A 22188-nucleotide genomic window follows, 5' to 3' on the forward strand; every position below is an offset into this window, starting at 1 on the left:
AGGAAAGAGTCGAAATCTAGGAATAAAATCTGAGCCAGAGTCAAAGACAGGTTGTAATGCTTGTCTCATATTTGAGTTGAGCTTTATGAGTGACAAAACATTTCTGAGCCAGGAAATGAGCATTTCAGCAACATATCTTATATTGGAATAACTATTCCCAGAGCATAATTTGGTTCCTGATGAAGTCCTGATGTATGACTAGAGCTGCTGATTTCCTGGAAGGTCAGTAATTGGAATGATCGATTGAAAGCGTTGGCTACAAGAACATTGACTTGTCAGTTGAGTTCTCCTCACTCATTGACCCAGCAGCAGAGGTGTTATGCAGCACTGTTTATTAATATTCTGAATACTCAGAAGGTGTGGTTTTTTGGGGTGAGTTTTTTTTTAAAAGTATATTTATACACATATGCATATGTATATCAACATGGAAGACTCAGGAGGTCAAGAAAGGGGGAGCTTTCAAATATTCAAATAGTCTGAATGGATATGTGTGTGCATGTGAATGAAGAAGACCAGAAAATCAAAAATAACGTGCACACTGCTAGTAACCCCTTCACATCCCTTCACAGAAGCCCTTCACCTGTTATGTTCAACACTCATACAGCCTATATACAATATATGCATATAGTTATTCACACATTATGTTCAATGTGTGTACAGTAGGACACTTCTTTGTACACTACATTTAAGAGGGTAAATAAGATAAGAGGGAACTCAGGTTCACTTTTAAAATGAACACAAGTCAGCAATTCACGCAAACATGTCCATGTGTGCAGATATTTGTGCACGTGTTTAACGTAATGTCTGAATATAGGGTAGAATGAAGAAAGAAATTGACATAGAGAAGGTATTATACAATTGGTAAACTTTCAGCAAAGTATGTAAATATACATTTGTGAAGGGCTGAGATTAAGTCCTTCATTTTGTGTTCTTTTGTGGTTATGCTGTCTGTTTAAAAATGGCTTCCTGGTAGAAGATTAGGGAAGGTGGGTTTTTTTGTTAAATTGGTTAGAACTTAAGCTAAGATCAAAAGGTTAGTCCAGGACATCAGTTGCAGCCTAAGGTCAGCTCAAGAAATGGTAACCAAAAGGAAGAAATGAAACTTAAAGTCCTGGCAGAATAGGAACCAAAAATACAAAATCTACCCTCTTGATTGGCTACGTCAGAGGGGAGAGTATAAAGGGTCTGTTTGAAGAGGGGTTTTAGTTAGAGATTGTAAGAAGAAACCAGAGGAAGAAGGATCAAAGGTGTTGTGAGAAGAAGAAAGTTGCTCCAAGGCCTGAGGAGCTTGTGAGACTGGCTGCATTAGGGACACATTTTTAGAGAGGATAGCTGCAGAATATGTTTATCCTACTTTGATTTGTTATCCTTCTCTCATATGGGATTTTTATAGAAAACACTAAGAAAACAATTTCTAAAGAATATAAAATTGGATTAATTTTTTGTAGGTAAAGATGACATAACTTTGTTCAGCTCTTTAATAGGCTTTGAGTTTGTTTCCCACCCCGTGCGTACTTGCCATCCTATTCTACCTGAGTTACTGTTTAAGGCTGGGAGATCCTGTGGGCTGTTTGGTGGAGGAAGCCAAGTGGTAGAAAATACTTCCATTTGGTGGTAGCAATATAATCCTGAAGATGGGAGAAGAAAGAGGTTGGTTTGCTTGCCTTCCAGCCTGGTTACTTCAGAGGGCTGGTTACTGCCAGACTGTGACGACACTTCCCCAGATTGTGGAACCTTGTGATTTGAACCACTTCTAGTGTAGATCTGATAGTACTCTGAGGCAGTAAGACAGACCCTTTACTGCTCTAAACCATCAGTGTTTATTTTACGTTAGCTAAACTAGTGAAGATTAGTTTTATTTCCAGTGTTTGGGGTTGGTTTTGTTTTGTTTTTTAACTAAGAACCAGTCCACACAATTAATTTGGGCAGTAGTCCCTTTCCTTCCTGCTATTACTGACTACTGTGTTCATTCATACACATGGAACCTTTAGTTCTATCCAGGAATGCTTAACCACAGTGTCTGTTGATAACACACAGTTAAGGCTCATATTAGAAGTTCAACAACTTGGGCATTGGCCAATGGCCATCAAAGTGCCCATGGCTGAAAAATGAGGCCCTAATGAAAAAAATATGGCAGCTACCAGCACAGCTGCTAAGGAGTGTGCCAAGCTTCTGCTTCTACCTCCAAGGTAAGCCTCCCCCAAAGCCTTGTGGGGAATAACCTTTGCAGTAGTGGTGGACTGCTCTTCAGTACACACACTGGCAGCCACTATATTCTTTTACTTATAATGCTGTACCCCCACAGCTGCATCATTGGATGGAAACCGTGGGGGTTTCCGTGGGGGCATTATAGGTTTTTTAAAATGGAGCAGCTGCTGATCTATCACTGCCACTGCTAAGGGATTTGCAAAGGCACTTGGCTGAGGGGCCCTCAGTGAAGGCCCCCACATAACTGCATTTGCTTCATTCATCCCTGGTTACTTTTGCCTCGCCTCTCCTCTTCTCAGAAGGAGACCCTTCTGTCCTATCCAGTATAAATTTGGATTTAAATTCCTTGGAAGAGGTGTTTGCCTTTTATTTGAACATTTGCTGGAAGTTGCCTTATAACAGAGTCAGGCCATTGTTCCATCTAGCTAGGACCGCCTCTCCAATAGGGATGTGCAAAATGTTCTGACGTTGAAACGTTTCAACTCAAAATGGGCCATTTCAAGTGTTTTGAGCTCAAAACAAAATGGCCTTTACATAAAGAGCCCCTGGTGGCGCAGTGGTAAAACTGCCGCCCTGTAACCAGAAGGTTACAAGTTCGATCCTGACCAGGGGCTCAAGGTTGACTCAGCCTTCCATCCTTCCGAGGTCGGTAAAATGAGTACCCAGAATGTTGGGGGCAATATGCTAAATCATTGTAAACCGCTTAGAGAGCTCCGGCTATAGAGCGGTATATAAATGTAAGTGCTATTGCTATAAAGGGCCTATTTTAAGCTCGGAACAAAACAACCCTGTTTTGAGTTGAAACATTTAGACATTTCAAGTGCCATTTTGGAGGCCTATTTCCCCCTTGCTGCTTGGTTTTCTGGCACTGGCTTCCAATTGGCTTGCAATCTCCTTGCTTCTGAAAAAAATGTTAAAAATTGTCTGTGTGCCCATTTCTTTTGTGGATTGGGTAGTAGGTAGCACCAATCATGCCATACCACCCAACCCATTTTTGTCTCCCTAGGAGCTACCCATGAGAAACAATGGGGTCTTTCGAATTTCCCCTATGCCCAGAACACTCAAAACATTTTTTTGTTTCATAGAAACAACTGGGTTGACTGCCATTTTGACAAAATATTTTGGCCGTGTTTTGTTTTGAGCTCAAAACAAAATGCAAAATCTGTTTCATGCACATCCCTACTCTCCAGAGTCTCAGACAGGGAACTTTCCCATCCCTACTTGGAGATGCTAGGGACTGAATCTGGGACCTTGTGCATGTTAAGCATCTGTTCTCGCATTGACCCACAACACCTTCATTTCATTCATCTAACCCCAGCCATACACATCTTTAGGCACACATACATTTTTCTTCACTTAATATAAAAGCTGATTCTGACTGCAACAAGTACATCTTGCTCATTGAATGTGAAGAAAAAAAACACAACTGTGGTCAGCAGAAGAAAATGGTTCCCCCTCCTCAAAATGCTGAAACAGCATACAGTGATGAATTAAGCTCTTAAGCCACCATAAGCTGTTGAAATGGTTTTGCAAAGTCCTTAAATACCAAGCTCTTTTAAAAGTTTCAGGCTGCCACTAAATGACTTTAAACACACCTTTAGACAACATCAGTTGAGGCCACCCTCTTAGCGAGCTCGAGGACCAACAGCAGCTAACTCTTTGCTGCATTATATTGGCTTAATGCGAGGGGAAGGATTTGGTAGGTATTGTTTAACTTATCCATTTGTCCTGTGGGATACCCTAAATGATTTGTACTACAAATAGTACCTAAAAGGGGAATGTTATTTTCATGCAAAGCTACAGGCAAGATACTTACATTACTATAAGTTGTAGGTTGTTATTATTAAATAAAATAAATAATAATAATAATAATAATAATAATCCAATTTCTATACCGCCCTTCCAAAAATGGCTCAGGGCAGTTTACAAAGAGAAATAACAAACAAATACGATGGCTCCCTGTCCCCAAAGGACTCACAGTCTAAAAAGAAGCATAAGATAGACACCAGCAACAGTCACTGGAGGGAGTACTGTGCTGGGGGTGGATAGGGCCAGTTACTCTCCCCCTGCTAAATAAAGAGAATCACCATGGAAAAAGGTGCCTCTTTGCCCAGTTAGCAGGGAATAACTTATTGTTAGCAGGGGAAGACTTATTGAAATATGGTGGGAAAGAAATAATGCAGGAGAGACTTGCGGTCTTGCCAAGTCAAATGTGGCCAACAGCTATGTACTGTAGCCTTCTGCTCAAGCACATTTACAGCCCAATTCTTTTATATATTTTTATTTATCATGTTTACACATTTTTAAAGAAAAGGAGAAAAAACACCAACAAAACAGTTTCACAAACAAAAAGTAGAAATAATGCAGCCAGATGTTACCACAGGGGATTTCTATTAGACACAAGACAATCAGAAAAAATAGATATAGAATAAAAGGGCTTATTATTTCTTATTTCAGAGAAAAGAACATCCTTCACACATGTAAAATGTTTCCTAGAACCATGGAAGGTATCCAATGCTTAATAAAACAATCTATGGTGGAAGCTGCCTGAGAAATTTGAAGATATGTTAATTTGTTCATTGCTGCAATATTTTACAGGCATATACAGGAGGCCCGCTATTATCACGTGTTCTGTGTTCACAGTTTCAGCTATTCACAGATCAGTTATATATACCCAGTTTCAATTATCATGAGGTGATTTTTATTTTTTTAATATTTTTTTTGGCCATTCATGGTTCCCGTGCACACATTTCACACTTCTGGTGACATTTCCAGTGGCATTTTTGACTTGGAGGCACTTCTGGAGGCAGTGTGGAGCCATGTTGGGAAATGTTTTGGTTGAATTTGGAGGACTTGGCAGGGGACATTACTGGAGGAGTTGGAGAGGCCAAGGTACTCCTCTCATTTCTCCCCCCCCCACACTTTTTGGGTAACTTTTAGTGCTCTTTTAATTGTACTGAGGACCCCATCATCTCGTAGGCACAAGATTTCAATTACTGCAGGTTTGGCATTCATGATGCTATTATCGAACATAACCCCCATGATAATAGAGGGCCTCCTGTATTCCATTGCTCTATGGATGGAAGGCAATACAGATCTTTCCAGCAATATGCAACTTGCATTCTGGCTGCCGCTAAGCTATAGGACAAAAAGTATTTATAATTAATTATAGTTAAGCCAGTCCTGTGGTAGCAAGCATGAATTGTCCCTTTTGCTAAGCAGGGTTCACCTTGGTTTGCACTTGGGTGGTGACTACATAGGAGGGTTGTCTGTGGTAAGCTATTTTTCTTAGTTCAGTGGTACAGCATCTGATTTGTATGCAGAAGGTCCCAAGTTTAATCTATGTCATCTTTAGGAAGGATTGGGAAAGACTCCTGCCTAAAACCTTGGCAAACCACTGCCAGTCAGTGTAGACAATACTGAACTAGATGGTCCAATAGTCTGACTCAGTATAAGGCAGCTTCCTATGTTCCTCATTGCCTTGTCTTTTGACTGTATCCCCAGTAATACTAGTTGTGGATCCAATTGTAAGTTATATCCCAGTACTCTAAATTCTAAGTGGGTGAGGATAGATTGCAGTCTTGCAGTCCAGTTCTCTGCATATTTACTCAGAAGTCACTCCCACATCTTACTAGGGATGTGCACGGAACCGATTGACCTGGTTCAGTTCAAGTCTGGACTGGACTCAAACCTGACTTGACCAGTTCAGTCCGGCACCCCCTCTAACCCCCCTGGTTCGGTTTAGTCTGAACGGGCTGGAGGGGGTGAGAATGGAGGCCAGTGTGGGGAGGGGGGACCTATGTGGACCCCCCTCCCCACTGCCTCGAGGACCTTCCCCTTTTGGGGAAAAGGTAATTTTTTTTAAAAAAAAAACCCTTAAAATAAAATTCGTGTTCCCCCCGGGGGGGGGTTGGTCTGGGGGCCAGAATGAACGGGGGTAGTTCAGTTTGACACCAAGCAGTCGAACCAAACTAGCTCAACGCTGAGCCAGTTCACACATCCCTAAATCTTATGTGCTGGTAATTCTTCCCGACAACTGTACTCTGGCAACAGCCATGCCACCAGCATCTTCAGTCAGAAGAGTAATTCTTGAAAACACACTCTTTGTAACATAACATTGTTGTAAACTGGTTTTTGCTTATTGTGTGAACTGTCTAAATGGTGCACCTGAGAAATTAAGTGTCACTTCCCTTAAAACACCTACTAACAGCACTAGAGTTGACAGATGGGAAGTGTGTGATCAGCCCATTCAGTTTTCTATTCACCTGTCAAAGCAACAGTGATATTGAATATAACCTGTTCTTATTTTGGATAAGAAAACAAGAGCTCCCACCCCCTTTTTTTTAAGGAGGGGGGTATCAAGAAATGTAGCTTGGTACGTCATCTTGTCTCCACCCCCCACCCGCCGCCACACCATAAGCCAGAAAAAACAGTATTTCGATCCTTACCATCTCGTTTAATATTTCTGTGTATAAGGTTGTTTAAAAACAAGCCCATTTAATATATTGTGGGTATATGTTTGTATCTACAACTCTTCTTCCTTTATTTAATCTCACATCTCTCTGTAGGAGGCAAATAATTTCCAGACACTTTCTGCACATGAAGACATAGAAGTGATTATCACCCTATATCTTCAGGGGTGAGATACACTGTGCTCTCCCTCCATACCCTGCCTTTATTTGAATGGGAGCCACAAAGGGTCACCATACTCCAATGCCTACTAAAAATAGTCTGCTAACAATCCAGCTATCTGCATGGAAGAAAAATTACAGGAAGAGGAGAATATAATCTTTGCCTGACTCACCCTCTCCAGTAATCAGACCAGGTAATGAAACCAATTCCACATTTAGCTGGCAGCCAGCTATGAGAGGCCAAAACAGAGAAACTCTTTCTGTGAGGCTCCAACCTGTGATAAAGAAAATGTCTAATCTAGGCCTACAAATAAGTGTTTAAAAGTTTGGTTCAGACTTCTAAACAGAATGTAAGGCCAGTAGGACAGAATGAAATTGTTCAAGTCAAGGATGTGAGGCCCATCGGCCAAGAGGTAAAAATACCAAACCTGACAGGAGACAAAATATGTAACCAGGGTCATGGGACAAATTCCTCACTCAGCAGAAAGAAACATAGCAGGCACCAGGAGATACTGATAAGGAGTAGGGTCAGCAGAAAGGCCAAACAGTAACTCATGTCCAAGGCTCTAATTGGCACCACAGGAAAACATATGGTTAACCGCAAATGACGTATGCCGATGGATGTACTGACTTGCTTTTAATCTATATAAACAGGCAACTGCGTACGTTGGGTGCGCAGTGTTTGTCAGACTTATGACTTGTACTCTGCCTTCATGATCATGAACAAAAGCTAATTTGAGCACACACCCTCATTGAATTGACTTGTCTTCGTCAGGCAATGAGTTCTATTGCAGGAAGTTGTCTAATCCTCTTTAGTTCAGTTAGATGCCCCATTCTCTGTCAATCTGATGGAAGGATGATCGCAAGGGGCTGAATTAAAGAGAAGGGCAAGGTTCCAGAGGATTTTCCCACAACATCTGGCGGACGAGGGGAGACCTTCCAGAATTTGAATGACAAACTGGAGAAAGGCAATTGGGCATAGACTACAATTTTTAGCCCCACGGCACCACAACTAGATGCCACCACAAGTGTCTTAACAGGCCTGCTGGATATCTGAAACAAGCTGAAGCCATGGGTAGGTGAGCAAATGCCAGCAGCTTCCTATGGGCTGATCTAGGCAAAGGGTTCATTTCTTTAAAAGTGTGTAACCAAGCAATTGATTCAATCTTGTAGGTGAAGCTTGAGTATAATATCATACCAAATATGTTTAGGATCTGCAGGAAAACATTAAGCACAAAATTTTCACACTCGACTTTTAATTCACATCTCAGGAATGAACATGTGCATCCACATGTTGGCCAAATTTACCCTAAAGTCCCTATCAGGGAGCACTTAACACACAATTTGGGTTTTTCATCACGCATTAGAGTGTTGCTCGATTTATATCCAGGGTTAAAATCCATTTTTTGGTGTGGTTTTCCCCCTGCAACTTCAAACTCACAGTAAAGCCTTTCAGAAAACCCGCGGTAAAGCCTGCTGTCTGGGAAAGCTCCAAGGCAATAAATGGATCTTCTTCATGAATGCTTTTGTGACATTCAGCAAATTAACCTGATTTAACAACACAACCCCATGTCCAAAAACAGTATGGAGACAGGCTTATACGTAGTTAGGTTTTATTGCTACACAAAATGTTTTTCATAGAAGCATTTTTCATTTTTGATTTTAAATCGGTTCTTCCTACAGTGGACTCCAGTTGGAAATCATTCAGGAATGCGAAATTTATTATAGAAATGCATGTCCCACCTTCATAAAACAACACTGAAGGTGGCTAAGAAGACATGCTAAAAGACATACACAATAAAATATCAAACAAAAAGGAAACTGCAATGAATAATAGTCAACTGAAGCACACATTTAAGGCAGCGGGAATAAAAACTCAGCCACTATGCAGGTTAACAGCTGCCAGAACAAAAATGCATTAACAACACAGAGGTGGAAAGTCAACAGAGGGAGGGCAAGATGAGCTTTCTTCTAGAATTCCAGAGCTTGGGCACAACTTCAAAACAAGCCCTCCCTCGCTTCCCAACCTAACACACATCAGATGTTGGTGGGATGCAGAGAAGAACCTCCCCAGCAGACCTTAGCTAATGGGCAGGTTCATATGGGGCGGGGGGTTCTGACTGTACACTACAAGGTTTTTGGTTAGGGCCAGCTTCAGGGGTTAATACAGTTGTGCAACTACCCAGGGCCCCAGAAGGGCCCACTGCAGATCCCCCAAACCACCTTTGAACCCATAGTTTTTTATGCAGTGGCAGAACAATGGCAGAATGACACTCTGTCATCTTCTCATTCATTCACCAAACTAAGGCCTGCCATGCTTCTTAGGAAGGGCCCACACAAATAAGAGGGTTCCTATGGAGGGCTGCTTGCCAATACCCCACTGAAACCTGGAGATGGCCCGGTGGATATTGATATCATCTTCACAATGTGCCAGAGCCTTCTGAGCATGCAAAGGGAGGCACAACATGTCTTGGCGATGTCCTGGACTGTGCTCTACCAAGTTCCTAGGGGTGGAATCATAACTGGGTAGACACGTCCAAAGAACACTGCCAGCACCCTGCCTTTGGGGCCACCTCACTCGACTCCCCTAGCTCACTGTCTAGCTGGCTAGCCACTCATGCTGCTGCTACACTGCTGCTGGCTGACATGCTCCTTGCAGCTTTCTCCTCCATCCACAGCAGCACACTGTGCTCCTACAGATCACCACCACCGTTTCCCAGCTGCTTGGGGTTCTGACCCTGAGGCGTCTGGGAGTGAGAGTGTGCTTGTGCCTTGTGTCATCAGGGCACATGCAAGGCACACAATCTTTAGTCCCAGCCGCATTGAGGGCAGAGCTGGCTGGAGAAGGGCACATGGGCAGTAAGAGCACATCATTGTTGGGGTGTGTGTGTGAAGGCTGCTGCCACCACTGTGGGCACTGCCAGGGAGAGGAGATCGGCCCCCGTGGCCCCATTTGGGAGAGAGATCGATCGGCCCCACTGCGTTGGCAGCGGTACCAGGAGCAGCTCTCCCTGCCCTTAAGGCAGGGAGAGTTGCACCGGCCGCGCTGTCAACGCAGCACGGGCCAATTTTGGCGCCAAACAGGGCCACGCAGCCCCGTTTGGGACTGAAATAATGCCCCCATGTCTGACATCAGATGTGGGGGCATGTCTGGGGCTGCGCTTGCGGCCCCTGATTGGGCGCAGCCCGGGTGCTTTGAAATCCTCCAATAGGACTTTTTTATTTATTGTTAAATTTACATACCACCTTTCATTTTAAACATCCCAAGGCGGTTTACAAATATTTAAAACAATGTCAGACTTCAACAATTACACAAATATTAAAATGGAATATAAAAATATAAATCTTATTAAAAGTTTAAAAAACACAAACAATATATCCATAAAATACAAAGCAGCAGCAATAAACAACAACACTCATCTAAAAGCCTGGATAAAAAGCCAAGTTTTCACTTGCTTTCTAAAAACTGTGATGGAGACTGAGGAGTGGATGCCTACTAGGAGAACATTCCAAAGTCTGGGGGCAGTAACTGAGAAAGCCCTGTCCCATGTGCACAGCAGCTGAACCTCCCTCATTGTCGGCACATGGAGCAGAGCCCCCTCTGATGACTTCGTCAAGCAGGCAAAAACTTTTTGGAGCGGGCAGTCCCTCAGGTATCCAGAGCCCTAACCATTAAGGGATTTATAGGTCAAAACCAGCATCTTGATTTGGACCCAGAAACTAATTGGCAGCCAATGTCACTCTTTCAAAATCAGTGTAATATGACCCCAGCAGTCAGCTCTAGATAAAATCCTAGCTGCTGCATCTTTCCTAGCTGCAGTTTCTGGATATTCTTCAAGTGCAGTCCCATGTAGAACATATTATAGTAATCCAGCTATGACGTGACTAAGGCATGGGTAACAGTGGCCAGATATGCCCTCTCGAGAAAGGGACACAGCTGGAGCACTAGCCAAAGCCATGCAAAGACACCCCTGGCCACTGCTTCCACCTGAGCTTCCAAAAGCAGAGCTGGAACTAGCAACACCCCCAAGTTGTAGGGGTGTGCACAAAACCAGTTTGCCTGGTTCAATTTGAGTCTGAACTGGACTCAAACCGAACCAGGTATGATCTGTTTTGTGCCCCCTGAACATACCCTTGACTCAGTTCAAATTTGAGCTGCTTCAGAGGCTCTGTTTTAAAAAATAATAATTTAATTTTTCCCCAGACTCACCACTGGGTCTGGGTCATCATTGGCAGCCACAGTGGGGTCTCTGCCATCCCCCCTACCTCCACTGGCCTTCTCCTGCTCTAAAAAGGGCAGGTTTGGCTCATTTTCGTGCCATTCCAGCCCTTACTCCAGAGGCGTTGGCCATTTTGATCATGACCCAGGCTATGCAGAGGCCCACTGGGCATGTGCGGCAACATCCAAAATGGCCCCGGACACCAGAGGAACAGCTAGAATGGCCCCAAAATGGATTGAACCAACACTTTTTAGAGCGGGAAAAGGCCGGCGGGGGGAGGGGGTGACAGAGACACCCTCCCCCATGGCCACCACCCCTGAACCGTCTCTGAGCTGGCTCAGGGTGGGGGGAGTGGTTGGCTTTAGCTTGAGCCAAACTGGTCCTGGTCTGGCTCAAGGGTGAGCCCTCGAGCCAGCCCAGTTCGATGGCAAACCAGCTTGATCTCGAACTGGTTCACACATCCCTATCAAGCTGGACACCTGCTCTTTCAAGGGGAGTGCAACCTCATCCAGAAATGGTCAGATCCACTCATCCTGATTGGCTCTCCTACTGACCAACAGCACCTCTGTCATGCCCAGATTCAATCTCAGCCTACATCCAACTCATCGCTGCCTCCAGCCCCTGATTGAGGACATCCACTGCCTCCCTAGGATCAGGTGTGACCAGGAGAGATAGAGCTGAGTGTTATCTGCATATTGTTGACAACTCAGTCCAAGTCCTCAGATGACCTTTCCCATGATTTCATGTTGATGTTAAACAGCGGGGGGGGGGGCAGAACCGAACCCTGTGGGACCCACAGGCCAATGGCCAAGGAGCTGAGAAGTAGTCCCCCAACACCACCTTGTGGACCCTACCCCCATGAAATGACCAAAGCCACTCAAAAGCAGTGCCTCCAATCCTGTGAGGCGGTCCAAAAGGAGAGATCATGACCAATGGTATTGAATGCATCTGAGAAGTCCAACAGAACCAACAGGGATGTACTCCCCCTGTCTAGCTCACAGCATAGGTCATCCACTAGAGCAACTAAGGCAGTTTCAGTCCCATATCCAGGACGGAAGCCAGACTGAGAAGGGTCTCTATAATGACGGTTTTTATGCTGCAAATGCAAATGGTTTTCTATCACTTTTGATGTCTCAATTTATTCATTCATGTAACAAACCTCTGAAACAGAGCACTGGTATTCTTCATTTTATATATGTTGAACTTAAGCCAGAGCAATTTTCACAATAGTGAAAAAGCAAAACTGATAATTGGAACACAGGAAACTGCCATATACTGAGTCAGACCATAGCTCCATCTCACTCAGTATGGTCTACACAGACTGGCAGCGGCTTCTCCAATGTTGCAGGCAGGAATCTTGCTCAGCCCTATCTTGGAGAAGCCAGGGACGGAACTTGGAACCTTCTGCTCTTCCCAGAACGGCTCCATCCCCTGAGGGGTATATCTTACAGTCTCCCATTCATATGCAACCAGGGCAGACCCTGCTTAGCTAAGGGGACAAGTCATACTTGCTACCACAAGACCAGCTTTCCTCTTGGATCTGAGCACAGCTCCTACTGATAATTTCTCTGAGTGACTGAATATCCAACATTCAGCTTTAACAGACCTTAAATGATGTGTGGAGGTGCAGCTGGTACAGCTGATGGAGTGAGTTGCTGCAAGAGCATTATACTGGAGTCCCAGAATTTGTGCCAGCTTCTTACAACCTTCTCAGCAGTATAATGGAAGGTGCTGGTTGCTTAGGTGCTGTGGCAGCCAGGAATGTGAATTCAGTGTTTATGGATTATTGGGACAGAATGGTGCCAGCAGTTTGTGTTACTGTGTTTTTAAAAGGCTATAGTAAAGCTAGAGAAGATACAGAAAAATACATATCAGGCTCTTGCAAATGGATTGCATTTCAACAGCATATGGGGTGAAAAGAAAATTATTACTGCCTCTCAATGCACTGAGCTCTGCAGGTGGAAGATAAGCTAGTCAGCCAAGGAACATAGTCAGACATGCCTTCGTAATAAGAACACACAGGATGCTGCTCTGAAACCCAATTCTGAAGTGAAAACACAAACAGAATCATCTTCATTAAAAACACAATGCAATCCCCACAGAAGAACATTGCTGTTGCAAACACATAGGGTTCTTACCTGTATTAATTTTTTCAGCAAGGAGATGCTTTCATAATTTGTGCTAGGTTTTTTTAAAAAAACATAATGGGGGTGGGGTTGTGCATGTGCCTTTTTTCAAGAGAATTAAATATATGCTGCGCCACAAGATGCATAATTGTGGCAGTTCAAAAAAAAAAGGTCCAGTGTGATTGCTTAATCTGCAACAGCTGTGTGTCCCCTCTCTATGTGGCAGCACTGTTCATACAAGAAGGATCTGTGCACATCCCTGTTGCATGTGAAGGTGCCTTACAGACTGACAACTGGTCAATCTCAGGGCTGCACAATTTTGGCCCTCCTCCTCTTTACCACTATGACTGGGGATGATGGGAACTGTAGTCCAAAAAGAACTGGAGGGCTGAAGTTGTGAAGATCTAGCTAGTATTGTGGTGTCTGCACTGATTGGTCGCAGCTGTCCAGGCAGGGCTATATTTCCCAGCTCTACCTGGAGAAGCCCAGGATTGAACCTGGAACCTTCCGCTTGCAAAAAATTAACCTAAGGATCATCACCATGTTAGGAAACCTGCACATTCTCGGTATCAGTGAGAACCAAGTGGCATATGAGCCAGGCCCAGTTTCAACAACAGAGCCACCGTGAGGTCAGCACAGCAGCCACCCCGCATGATGTTTCCTCTCCCTCACCAGAGGTGCACCTGGGTAATTTTGAAGAAGAGAGCTGGTCTTGTGGTAGCAAGCATGACTTGTCCCCTTAGCTAAGCAGGGTCTACTCTGGTTGCATATGAATGGGAGACCTGAAGTGTGAGCACTGTAAGATATTCCCCTTAGGGGATGGAGCCGCTCTGGGAAGAGCATCTAGGCTCCAAGTTCCTTCCCTGGCTTCTCCAAGATAGGGCTGAGACTGAGAGAGAGTCCTGCTTGCAACCATGGAGAAGCTGCTTGCAGTCTGTGAAGACAATACTGAGCTAGATAGACCAATGGTCTGACTCAGTATATGGCAGCTTCCTATGTTCCTATGTAGTAGCCTGGACCTAAAGGCTTTTGGAGGCCCCCATCCCCTGCAAATTAAGCGTCATCATGCTTGCCCAGGTGTCCACACCACCTGGGGACAGACTAAAAAGGATTTGAGGGCCTTCAGGGGCTGTGGAGGCCCTGGACTTCAGCCTGGAAGTCCAGGGGTAAGAACACCTCTGTTCCTCACACAGGACCTGCTTCCTCTTCATAGGTGGTGCTTCCAATGTGTTGTATACTTTCTGCTGGCATCAGACTGACCTGAGATGTTTAGCCCTGGCCAACCAAAAACAGTCAATGACAGAGAGGAAGAAGTAAAGCAACTATCTTCCCTACTGTTTATGGCCCAGGAAGATTTGTGGAAAGCAGGATGTCTGTGTGGGACTTCCCTGAGTCTAGCATACAGAAGCCATATTTCAAAGGAAAACCATTATCTGCTTTCTTTTTACTAGGGACATTGTATGTCTCTGCATCTTTATGCTAAGAGTAAACTTGGAACAACATAACTTTATTTCCCTAATAATATGGTAATTCCTTAATAGCATGTTTAAGAATTCCAAACGATTGATGCTAATTTTAAGCTAAAGAGGTACAGTCTAGATGTGAATAAGGCTGGATAATTACCCTACTCTCATGTCTGAATATTAATAGCCTTCTCAGCTTCTTTTCTGCATACATTTTGGACCACATTCTGTAGCAGTTTTGTACCCTCAATTCCCATGGTCAGAATTGGTCCCACTGTGCCTGAACAGACATCTTTATGAATGCTGGAAAAATGTATTAAGTCATCAGCTGTTTGAATCAAGATTTTAAATGATCTTCTCCTGTATCTGAGGAAAACATAATGAGTTTATTCAAACTTTACACAGTATAATCTGCTCACCTGGGTATGTAATGGGCATTTGTACAGCACTGCCATATAAAGGATATGAAAAGCACTACCCTGGTGGAAAATGACCCATCTAAGAGAGATATTAACACACATTTGGAAAGGAGTTTGCGGGGGTGGGGATCCCCCTGTTCTGCCAGTGGGAGTGTAGGTTCATTTCAAGGTAATTTTGGAATCAATATGATCCCCGACAAGATTATTATTTTTAAGTGATCCTTTAAGTACATATATGTTCATATGACATTAGGTTTGTTTCCTTACCTAACTTTTCTAGTCAAAAGAATATCTAGAATATCAAAATATCAAAAGAATATCTAGAAGATATAAAAGAATATCTTCTAATATCTAGAATGACCCTAGATAATCTACACAGATAAGAAAGAGCCAGTGGCTCTCTTCCATAAGTATACACTCATCTACTCAACCTTTAAAAGTCACCTTACAAGCACCAGCCATTACATCAGAAGAGGCTTTCACCTAATACTGGTAGATTGCTTTGCAGATCTGAAATGCTAAATCCTGAATCTGGGGAAGTAATGGAAACATAAATGTGCATTGTAATGTAAATGGGCTTTTCAGCATTTATGGGTGCAAATATGAAAAGCTGCCTTTTTTGTTTTTAAATTGCACGTTATATTGTATTGCAAAAACCAAATGCTGCTGTTCTCCTGCAGAACTACAATGAAAGCAGAGAGGTTGCCTCCAGCAATACATATGTTTTGAAATGGCTTGGTAAATATCTAACAAAAATGGTTGGTTAATTTTGTGCACACAGAAAAGGTGTAAACATTTCCTCTTTCAGTTGTTTGAAAATGTTCTAACTTCAGGGAATAGTTTCCATATGGACCTGCCTGATAAAGAAAACCTGTGTATGGTGCAGGATTCTGGAAGATGCTTTATTCACATGAGATGACTGTCCAGGCTTATGGAGCACCACCATTACCCTGTGAAACAGAGCATCTGCCTTCAAACAAATCCATGACTCCCCAACAATAAAACAGAAAATAAGCAGTGATGGACAACTGACAGCCACCACATATCATCTTACTGAACAACCCTGATTAAGATTCCAAGGATTCTCAGGACTCCTCAAACAGATTCAGAAACCCACTGTTGTCTTCTATCAAAATCACATTCCCTATTAAAATCTGAGGGCTGTTCAACACTAATAGCAGTTACACAGTCTTAATAGCTGTTGAGCCTCTCCTGGGTTGCTAATGCCAAAGAGAAAGCAGAATGGGTGATGGGCAAGCTCTTCACAACTCACTTCAGAGTCTACTTGGTATTTATAAGATTTCTCTGCAAGCATTTGGAAAATAGCTCATCTGATTCTAAGAGTTCTCTCTCAGCTTGGAATGACGGGGTATGAGCACTCCTGGTACTGCATACAATGCTTTATCATATTGCACTCTGGGAATCATACTTTCCCCAAACCATCTCTAAGGACCTCTAGGAATGCAAAGGGGGTGATGGACTGGTGAGAAATAGAAGCCAAAAGAGAGCATGGGTGGGGAGAGAGAGATTGCTAGATTTGAGTGAAAGGAGAGTCCATGGAAAGTTTACCTGGGGTCTTGATAGTCTCCATTATTGCAGAGGGAAATTCCTGGGATTTGGGGCCAAAAGGAGATGGGAGGACATTTTGTCTCAACTGTGAAGAGAGAGCAGTGGTGGATTGAAGCTATTTTCACTTGCTGTCTCAAACTTGGAGCGGGGGGTGAGCAATCTATCTTTGGGCACCTGAGTTAGAGTCCAAAAGAGGTGCCAGGCAGATCTAAAGAGTAAGACAAGTTAGACATTAGCAACCATCGCACAGATTGCACGTGTATTGAATGTAACATGAAACAAGATGTCAGCCTCACTAGCTTCTCTGCTTTCAAGACAGCTGGCTTTGCTGACAGGGCCACGGACAGGTAAACCAGAGCTAGACAGTCTTGGGGTCCTCCTCCTGCATCCCCCACAAATGCTGTCAGTAGATGATAATTTTAGGAACACATTGGGTGCCCTCAGCCTTATGGGCCCCCAGGACAGGTTGTTGTTGTTGTTGTTGTTGTTATTTAATTATTTGATTTGTATACCGCCCTTCCAAAATGGCCCAGGGCAGTTTACAATTAAAACAAACCACTAAAATGGTAAAGAGCTAAAACAAATTTAAAACAATATAACAATCAAAAACATTTTAAAACAACAAAAAACATTTTAAAACAACAATTAAACAATTACAGTGATTAAAATCCCAAAATCGGGTTTTCAATTTTAAAATAAACCAGATGTTAAACCCCCCAAAATTTAGTAAGCTGAGCAAGCTTGGGTGAAAAGATGGGTTTTCAGGTGTTTTTTGAAAATTGCCAGAGATGGGGAGGATCGTATCTCAGCAGGGAGTGCATTCCACAATCTTGGGGCAGCAACCGAGAAGGCCCGTCTTTGTGTAGCCACCAAATGAGTTGGCAGTAACTGGAGACGGACCTCCTCAGATTACCTCAATGGATGGTGGGGCTCATAATGAAGCAGACACTCTCTAAGATACCCAGGGCTGAAGCCGTTTAGGGCTTTATAAGTTATAACTAGCACTTTGTATTTTGTCCGGGAACCTACTGGTAGCCAGTGTAACTCCATCAGTAAAGGAGTAACATGGTCTCTCGGAGATGACCCAGAGACCAACCTGGCTGCCGTGTTCTGAACCAATTGAAGTTTCCAGACTATGTACAAAGGCAGCCCCACATACAGCGCATTACAAAAGTCAAGTCTGGAGGTCACCAACAGATGTACCACTGTTCTGAGGTCATTGATCTCGAGAAACGGGCACAGCTGGCGTATCAGCCGAAGCTGATAAAAAGCACCCTTGGCCACTGCCTCAACTTGAGAAACCAAGGAGAGACATTGATCCAGAAGTACTCCCAGACTGCGAACCTTTTCCTTTTGGGGAAGTGTGACCCCGTCTAGAACAGGTAGATCAAAATCGTCTCTAGAGTTCTGACCCTGCACAATAAGGACCTCCGTCTTATCTGGATTCAGCTTCAGTTTATTCTCCCTCATCCAGTCCATTACTGCTTCCAGTCAGGCATTTAGGGAGGATATGCCAGCTCCTGAAGAAGTTGACATGGAGAAGTAGATCTGGGTGTCATCAGCATACTGGTAACACCCAGCTCCAAATCCCCTGATGATCTCTCCCAGCGGTTTCATGTAGATGTTAAAAAGCATTGGAGAAAGGATGGAGCCTTGAGGGACACCATACTTAAGCTCAGATTTTGAAGAGCAAAAGTCTCCAATCAACACCATCTGGAATGTGCCCGAGAGGTAGGAGTGGAACCACTGTAAAACAGTGCCTCCCACCCTCAACATCCTCAGACGTTCCAGAAGGATACTATGGCTGATAGTATTGAAAGCCGCTGAGAGATCCAAAAGGACCAACAGAGTCATACTTCCTCTGTCAAGTCCCAATTGGAGATCATCCATCAGGCTGACCAAGGCAGTCTCCACCCCATAGCCCACCTGAAAACCAGTTTGAAATGGGTCTAGATAATCAGTTTCCTCCAAGACCGCCTGGAGCTGAGAGGCCACTACCCTCTCAATTACCTTGCCCAGCCATGGGAGGTTCAAAACAGGCCTATAATTGCTCAACTCTGAGGGATCTAATGCAGGCTTCTTTAGAAGAGGTCTAATAATTGCCTCCTTAAGACAAGGAGGCACCCTGCCCTCCCTCAGAGAAGCATTTATGATTTCTACCAGGCCACCTACAACAACCTCCCTGCTGGATCGAATAAGCCATGTTGGACAAGGGTCAAGAGAACAAGTGGCAGCCCTCACTGCTCCAAGCAGCTTGTACACATCCTCAGGAGTCACAAAGGAGGCTCCTGTTCCCTATGTATCTCTGCCCCATGGCTTGCCGGTGATACCTAGAATACCCTCATAGAAAGGACATAGGCAGCCCATGTTCTGAAGGGTGCCTGCTCCCCCCCCCCGACCATTGGTGGCATGCTTTCTACCCTGGCGGCAATGGCAAAAATGCCTCTCCAGCAGCAGGCGGGGTGATGACAGTGGATAATTTCACTTAACCACTGAGCCACCACAGGTATCTTGAACACAGTTCAAGAGGAGGCTCCCAACCTGGTATCCATAGAAGAGGCTGTCCTGCCCCTTGCTGCTCAGACTCAGTTGATATCTGTGCTACAGAGGGAGGTTGGAAGCCTCCTCCCATGCTGCATTCAAGATACTGGCAGCAGGTAAGTTTGCTGCCAGTTAAGGGAAATTCCACATCCTCGCCGCTGGACAAAGGAGGGGAGAGGAGGCGAGGGGAGAGGAGGTGAAGGGAGAGGAGGCAAACCAGTGGCCTTAAAACAGTGACAGGCAGCCCTTAAGGCAGGGGGTGCACAGTTTCTTGGAACCTGTGCACTCAATTACAGTTCTGCCTCTGCTCTAGAGGCAGCAAACTAAACCATTGTTTCTCTGGATGTTTGGGCTCTTGACCAAGGTTGAGGCAACAAACCATGGTTAGCACTAAGGTTCAGAAAATGTAATATTCTAATCTTAATTGTTCTCCACAAGACCCCGGGGATAGAAAATTCAACCCCATTATTAGTTACTCTCTTTAGAAGTGTAGGTATTTTATTAATGTCAACATATTACCAACTCAAGGTGCTATGTTTTAAAAGCTTGTCTTCAGCTACTGAATCTCTCATCTCTCTCCAGTGACTTCAGAAACATTAAATCACACACTTTGAATCAAGGAAGAATTAAAAAGACCAGCAAGTCTGAAGTTAGCAAATTTTGTCAAACAGGGAACTACATGGCTCTCTTTCTAGAAAATCACATGCTGAAATTTCTTTATAGGTCTTTGGGGATTCTATTAGAATCTTGCTTATGAAACTGAAGAGTTTTAGTAGGTTTGCACTGCTGAACTTGAACTATCCACATTTCATCCTGACAAAGGTACAGAAAAGATGCTAGTACAGGCGGGAAACAGCAGTCCAGCAACAATAAAAAGTTTCCTAATGCTTTGGCTTAAGCCAGCTTCTGTGCAATGCCTCAGCCACTCTCCAGCCCACTTTTAATCTGGTGTGGGGGGACCTAGATGCATGGTGCGGCAAAATGAATGGAGAGAAGTGGGTGGCGTAGGGAAAGCAGCAAGCTTTTAGCCTGAAGATTAAGGAGAAGGCAGTCTGAAGACTGGTATTCTCAGTTAACACCCTATACTGTATGTTTTCACAGCCCATAGCCTGTCTAAAACGAATGGAACTTTTTCTTTCACATTGCACCAGTTTATATGAATCAATCCTAAATTGCAGGGAAAGGAGAGCATCTTTCCAAGTATACAACAGTAAATGGGAAATATTGCATAGATATAACTTACAAAACAATAATTGGCAAACATTTCTGCACTGCAAACACGTTGGATAATCTAGTCCCTATGAATATAATGCTGATCACACGTACACACACACACCCTTTAATAATTATCTCTGAATCTGAGAGTTTACAACCACTAAGGTTTATTATTCTTTTTTTAAAATATAGTTTCCTTCCCTAAGTCTTGAGACTTAATTCAGATCTGTCCTTTCCCTACCCCAAGGAGCACGGACTCCATTGGCCAATATTTCTGCTCCACTCCGATTATAATTGTAAAGGCACCTGTGTTGAGATTAAACCCCCTACTTTCAACATTTCATGTGCAGCAATCAGAGTGGGTTATTAAAATAGGCTCCAGTAATCTCTATAGGCTCTTTAATCTTACCTTCTGTGTTTTTATACCCAAATCTCCCTCCTTGTAGTCCTCTCAAAGGCAGGCTGCAGAGGGGAACATTAATTGAATAGAGCAAGAGGTTGATTTAGTGGAGTCTGTTGGACCCGAACAGAAGTGTACCTCAGATATTATAAAGCACTTATTTAGAATTGTAACCAAATAACCATGGTAGTGCCCACCCACCCCCCTTCCAACTGCTCGCCTTAAACAGAAATGGTTCTTACTCTCTCTACAAGAGTTTCTATTATCAACTCCCTGATAGCACAACTGGGAGAGGACAAGAAGTCATCGAAAAATTTTCAAGGGTAAGATAAGCAGCAGCACATCTTGTTTCATTAAAATATTAGCACAGAGATACAAATGAGTCTAGTCTGCTATATGCAGGGGCAAGCATGAAAGATTTAGAAGCTGAATATTACAGGGCTGCTTATTCTGAGATGTTTTATATCCCAGGCTCTGCTGGTGGGAATAGGAACCAAACCACATAATCAGCAAGGTTGTTCAATGTGTGATTACAATGCAGGTGAAGGGATCCAATGTTCAATGTCTACCCCCTGCCCCCGGTCAGGCTGAAAGAAGATCCTGTTTTTAACCTCCATACAAAACCAGCATGTTAGGAAGAAAACTAACCTAGAGCCATTCTCCTGGCTTGTTTTGTTTGTATGGGTAGGGAAGGTGAGAGGGAGAGTGCTATCTAAACAATTTCAGATAGTCAACTGCATACTTGACGTCTGAGATGGCCCAGCCCAGCCCATGTAGACATGGTTCTGCTGATTGTATGTTTCAGCTTAAAGAGAGTTACTCTGAGCATATACTGACTTTATTACCCTTGCTGCTGAATATTAGGGCCACATGCATCTGAGGAGGGGTACGTGTGATTTTTGGCACTTTTCAGAAGTTTACCATTGGTCAGGGTATATGAGAAAGGGGAGGGCAGGGAGGTAGCTAGGTTAGAAAGAGCCCTGGGACAAGAAGTGAAAGTGGGCCCCTGGGCCCCCTGCCATATATGCCTCCCACAAATTATATTTGCTGTAGAAGAACAGTAAGGACATGTAAGGAGTAATGTGTAATCTCCATGTGAACATCAACACATGGAGATTACACATTACTCAACAGCAGAGACTTCAACATCCTAGCAACTGACTCCACTCTATGGACAAGCCATCTGCAGTCATTTTCATGGGGCCCCTTCTGTCCCTTCTTATACAACTTCTACATTTCCCATATCTACTGTAAAATTATATTGAATACAGCAAAATGGCACTCTTCCAGTTTCTATACTGCACCAACTTTTTAAGAACCACTTCAGTCTTGGATGAACTTTTTAGATGGACATCATTTCAAAGCTTTTTATTGGCTTCGGCTGATACGCCAGCTG

At 43.7% G+C, this 22188-nt stretch overlaps 1 long non-coding RNA gene across 1 annotated transcript in view; it reads right to left on the reverse strand.

Annotated features, from left to right (window-relative positions):
* The window catches only part of LOC128322087 (uncharacterized), a 51380-nt gene extending 30411 nt beyond the window's left edge, over positions 1-20969 (reverse strand). The window contains exons 1-2 of the long non-coding RNA XR_008305514.1: positions 20802-20969; positions 16637-16844 (exon numbers count right to left, since the gene is read on the reverse strand). This is a non-coding gene — a long non-coding RNA (uncharacterized LOC128322087). The remainder of the gene's footprint in view (positions 1-16636; positions 16845-20801) is intronic.
* Positions 20970-22188: the final 1219 nt, after the last annotated feature.

This window comes from Hemicordylus capensis, chromosome 4 (assembly GCF_027244095.1).
Source record: "Hemicordylus capensis ecotype Gifberg chromosome 4, rHemCap1.1.pri, whole genome shotgun sequence".
Classification (NCBI taxonomy): Eukaryota; Metazoa; Chordata; class Lepidosauria; order Squamata; family Cordylidae; genus Hemicordylus; species Hemicordylus capensis.